The sequence below is a fragment of the Macaca fascicularis genome, chromosome 12 (genome assembly GCF_037993035.2).
Source record: "Macaca fascicularis isolate 582-1 chromosome 12, T2T-MFA8v1.1".
Classification (NCBI taxonomy): domain Eukaryota; kingdom Metazoa; phylum Chordata; class Mammalia; order Primates; family Cercopithecidae; genus Macaca; species Macaca fascicularis.
Genome location: NC_088386.1, coordinates 76,601,607 through 76,606,913, shown reverse-complemented (window position 1 = coordinate 76,606,913; position 5,307 = coordinate 76,601,607). Strand labels below are relative to the sequence as shown.

Genomic DNA, 5,307 nt, shown 5'->3' with positions numbered 1-5,307 from the left:
TGAACAGGAGTGGTGAGAGAAGGCATCCTTATCTTGTGCTGGTTTTCAAAGGCAATGCTTCCAGCTTTTGCCAATTCAGTAAGATATTGGCTGTGGATTTGTGAAAAGTAGCTCATTATTTTGAGATATGTTGCATCAATACCTAGTTTACTGAGAGTTTTTAGTATGAAGGGCTGTTGAATTTTGTCGAAGGCCTTTTCTTCATCTATTGAGACAATTGTGTGTGTGTGTGTGTTTTTTGTCCTCGGTTCTGTTTATGTGATGGATTACATTTATCACCAGCCTGGCATCCCAGGGATGAAGCTGACTTGATCGTGGTGGATAAGCTTTTTAACGTGCTGCTGGATTCAGTTTGCCATTGTTTTATTGAGGATTTTCGCATCAATGTTCATCAGAGATATTGGCCTGAAATTCTCTTTTTTTGTTGTGTCTCTGCCAGGTTTTGGTATCAGGATGATGCTTGCCTTATAAAATAAGTTAGGGAGGAGAGCCTCTTTTTCTGTTGGTTGGAATCATTTCAGAAGGAATGGTACCAGCTTCTCTTTGTACCTCTGGTAGAATTTGGCTGTGAATCCGTTTCATCCTGGGCTGTTTTTTAGTTGACAGGCTATTAATTACTGCCTCAATTTCAGAACGTGTTATTGGTCTATTCAGGGATTTGACTTCTTCTGGTGTAGTCTTGGGAGGGTGCATGTGTCCAGGAATTTATCTATTTCTTCTAGATTTTCTAGTTTATTTGCATAGAGGTGTTTATAGTATTCTCTGATGGTGGTTTGTATTTCTGTGGGATAAGTGGTGATAACCCCTTTATCATTTTTTATTGTGTCTATTTGATTCTTCTCTCTTTTCTTATTTATTAGTCTAGTGAATGGTCTATCTATTTTGTTAATCTTTTCAAAAAGCCAGCTCCTGGATTCACGGATTTTTTGAAGGATTTTTCGTGTCTCTGTTGCCTTCAGTTCTGCTCTGATCTCAGTTATTTCTTTGCTTCTGCCAGCTTTAGAATTTGTTTGCTCTTGCTTCTCTAGTTCTTTTACTTGTGATATTAGGGTGTCAATTTTAGATCTTTCCTGCTTTCTCTTGTGGGAATTTAGTACTATAAATTTCCCTCTAAACACTGCTTTTGCTGTGTCCCAGAGATTCTTGTACATTGTGTCTTTTTTCTCATTGGTTTGAAAGAATTTATTTATCTCTGCCTTAGTTTTGTTATTTACCCAATAGCCATTCAGGAGAAGGTTTTTTAGTTCCCACGTAGTTGTGTGGTTTTGAGTGAGTTTCTTAACCCTAAGTTCTAATTTGATTGCACTGTCTAAGAGACTGTTATAATTTCCATTCTTTTTTATTTGCTGAGGAGTGTTTTACTTCCAATTATGTGGTCAATTTTATAATAAATGTGATGTGGTGCTGAGAAGAATGTATATTCTGTGGATTTGGGGTGGACAGTTCTGTAGACGTCTATTAGGTGCACTTGGTCAAGAGATGAGTTCAAGTTCTGAATATCCTTGTTAATTTTCAGTCTCATCAATCTGTCTAATATTGACAGTGGGGTGTTGAAGTCTCCCACTATTATTATGTGGGAGTCTAAGTCTCTTTATAGGTCTCTGAGAACTTGCTTTATGAATCTGGGTGCTCCTGTATTGGGTGCATATATATTTAGGATAGTTAGCTATTTTTGTTGCATTGATCCCTTTACCATTGGGTAATACCCTTCTTTGTCTTTTTAAATCTTTGTTGGTTAGAAGTCTGTTTCATCACAAACTAGGATTGCTTTTTTTTTTGGTTTGTTTTCCATTTGCTTGGTAAATCTTCCTCCACCCCTTTATTTTTAGCCTGTGAGTGTCTTTGTATGTAAGATGGGCCTCCTGAATACAACACACTGATGGGTCTTGACTCTTTATCCAATTTGCCAGTCTGTGCCTTTTAATTGGGGCATTTAAGCCAATTACATTTAAGGTTAATATTGTTATGTGTGAATTTGATCCTGTCATCATAATGTTAGCTGGTTATTTTTCTCGTTAGTTGATTCAGTTTCTTCATAGTGTCAATGATCTTTCCATTTTGGTTTGTTTTTGCAATGGCTGGTACCGGTTTTTCCTTTCTATGTTTAGTGCTTCCTTCAGGAGCTGTTGTAAGGCAGGCCTGGTGGTGACAAAATCCCTCAGCAGTTGCTTGTCTGTAAAGGATTTTATTTCTCCCTCACTTGTGAAGCTTAGTTTGGCTGGATATGAAATTCTGGGTTGAAACTTCTTTTCTTTAAGAATGTTGAATATTGGCCCCCACTCTCTTCTGGCTTGTAGGGTTTCTGCAGAGAGATCTGCTGTTAGTCTGATGTTCTTCCCTTTGTGGGCAACTAGACCTTTCTCTCTGGCGGCCGTTAACATTTTTTTCCTTCTTTCAACCTTGGTGATCTGACAATGATGTGTCTTGGAGATGCTCTTCTCAAGGAGTATCTTTGTCGTATTCTCTGTATTTCCTGAATCTGAATGTTGGCCTGTCTTGCTAGGTTGAAGAAGTTTTCCTGGATAATATCCTGAAGTGTGTTTTCCACCTTGGTTCCATTCTCCCCATGACTTTCAAGTACACCAATCAACCGTAGGTTTGGTCTTTTCACATAGTCGCATATGTCTTGGAGGCTTTGTTCCTTCCTTTTCATTCTTTTTTCTCTAATCTTGTCTTCACACTTTATTTCATTTAGTTGGTCATCAATCTCTGATATCCTTTTTTCTGCTTGTTTGATTTGGCTATTGATAATTGTGTATGTTTCACAAAGTTCTTGTGCTGTGTTTTTCAGCTACATTGGGTCATTTGTGTTCTTCTCTAAACTGGTTATTCTAGTTAGCAATTCCTCTAACCTTTTATCAAGGTTCTTAACTTCCTTGCGTTGGGTTAGAACATGCTCCTTTAGCTCGGAGGAGTTTGCTATAACCCATCTTCTGAAGCCTACTTCTGTCAATTAATCAAACCTATTCTCCATACAGTTTTGTTCCTTTGCTTGTGAGGAGTTGTGATCCTTTGGAAGAGAAGAGGCATTCTGGTTTTTGGAATTTTCAGTCTTTTTGCACTGGTTTTTCCTCATCTTCTTGGATTTATTTACCTTTGGTCTTTGCTGTTGGTGACCTTCAGATGAAGTTTTGTGTTGTTATCCTTTTTGTTGAAGTTGATGCTATTGCTTTCTGTTTGTTAGTTTTCCCTCTAACAGTCAGGCCCCTCTTCTGCAGGTCTGCTGGAGTTCACTAGAGGTCCACTCCAGACCCTGTTTGCCTGGGTATCAGCAGCAGAGGCTGCAGATCAGCAAAGATTGCTGCCCACTCCTTCCTCTGGAAGCCACGTCCCAGAGGGGCACCCACCAGATGCCAGCCAGAGTTCTCCTGTATAAGGTGTCTGTTGATCTCTGCTGGGAGGTGTCTCCCAGTCAGGAGGCACAGTGATCACGGACCCACTTGAGGAGGCAGTCTGTCCCTTACCACAGCTCGAGCACTGTGCTGGGAGATCTGCTGCTCCCTTCAGAGTTGGCAGGCAAAAATGTTTAAGTATCCTGAAGCTGTGCCCACAGCCCCACTTCCCCCAGGTGCTCTGTCCCAGGGAGATGGGAGTTTTTTCTATAAGACCCTGACTGAGGCTTCTGCCTTTTCAGAGATGCCCTGCCCAGAGAGGAGAAATCTAGAGAGGCAGCCTGGCTACAGCAGCTTTGTGGCATTGCAGTGGGCTCCACCAAGTCCAAACTTCCAGGGGACGTTGTTTACATTGTGAGGGGAAAACCACCTACTCGAGCCTCATTAATGGCAGATGTCCTTCCCTCCACCAAGCTTGAATGTCCCAGGTCGACTTCAGACTGCTGTGCTGCCAGTGAGAATTTCAAGACAGTGGATCTTACCGTGTTGGCCTCTGTGGGGGTGGGATCCGCTGAGCATGACCACTTGGCTCCCTGGCTTCAGCCCCCTTTCCAAGGGAGTGAACAGTTCTCTCTTGCTGGCATTCTAGGTGCCACTTGGATATGAAAAAAAAAATAAAAATCATGCAGCTAGCTTGGTGTCTGCCCAAACAGTCCCCCAGTTTTGTGCTTGAAACCCAGGGCCCTGGTGATATAGGTACCTGAGGGAATCTCCCGGTCTGTGGGTTGTGAAGACATGAGAAAAGCATAGTGCCTGGGCCAGAATGCACCGTTCCTCATGGCACAGTCCCTCATGGCTTCGCTTGGCTAGGGGAGGGAGTTCCCTACACCTTGTGCTTCCTGGGTGAGGTGACGCCCCACCCTGCTTCTGCTTGCCATCTGTGGGCTGCACCCACTGTCTAACCAGTCCCAATGAGATGAAGCGGGTACTTCAGTTGGAAATACAGAAATCACCCACCTTTTGCGTTGGTCTCACTGGGAGCTACAGACCGGAGCTGTTCCTATTCTGCCATCTTGCCCAGGAATCCAATCTGATTTCTTACTCCTTCTCAACACACATATTTTCCTAAAACTATATTTAAGCACATAATTTACCAAATGCACTTTTTCATATCACCCATGTTATTACCACTGTCTTCTTCCATCTTCTGTTCTCCGATTCCTATAAAGGTTCAGCTCAATGGCCCCTTCTTCCAGGAAGCCTTCTTGATTATTCCAGCTTAGAGCTATCTCCTCGCCACCCTAATGTCTTTAGGATATATATATATATATATATATATAAAATTTGATTTCTCATTCCTATCTTTTCATATGTATATATGTTAGGGAAGGTGCTTGTAAGTTTAGTAAAAGTAACTGAAAACATCATTGAGTTCCATTGCTTAATGTTATAGAGAAAAATGACAAGGAAGCAGCCTGAGCTTTTCCATTTTTCGGCTATGTTTTAAGCAGAATTACATCTAATAATAAAATCTGGTTAATTCTCATTTCTTTGAGTTTTTAATAATTTTGTGGCACAATGCTTTGGCTAATGCTTGAAAATGGATTTTCATCATAAGCCCGGGCTACAAAACATTTAATTTGGGGTGCACAGGACTCAGGCTCTACTAGTGTGTAGAGCACACCCATTGTGCTTATTTATCAAATGCTCAGTGAATTATCTCTTTACAGAAACTCCCGATTAGCACTAAGCATAGTTTCCTAGGCACAACGTATTTTTGACTGAGGGTTTTCAATCAACATCGAATCCCTTTACACACATAGAATCAATCAAATTATTTTGTTGATCTTTCTATAAATGTAAAAATGGAATTTTGGAGCCATAAAGCTGTCTCCACAAACACTTTTTGTACTTTTTCTTGGTTACTTTTTGTTTCATATCACTTAAGAAGTCAGAGTGACCATGGCATGCTGTG

General features: G+C 41.0%; 1 long non-coding RNA gene across 1 annotated transcript; it reads right to left on the bottom strand.

Moving 5' to 3' along the window:
- Positions 1 to 3,145: 3,145 nt before the first annotated feature.
- LOC102125987 (uncharacterized) lies at positions 3,146 to 4,647 on the bottom strand. Its single transcript, XR_001483980.4, has 2 exons — positions 4,350 to 4,647; positions 3,146 to 3,987 (listed from the first exon to the last, which is right to left on the bottom strand). It is a non-coding gene; the product is annotated as an uncharacterized lncRNA (long non-coding RNA).
- Between the last annotated feature and the right edge of the window lie 660 nt (positions 4,648 to 5,307).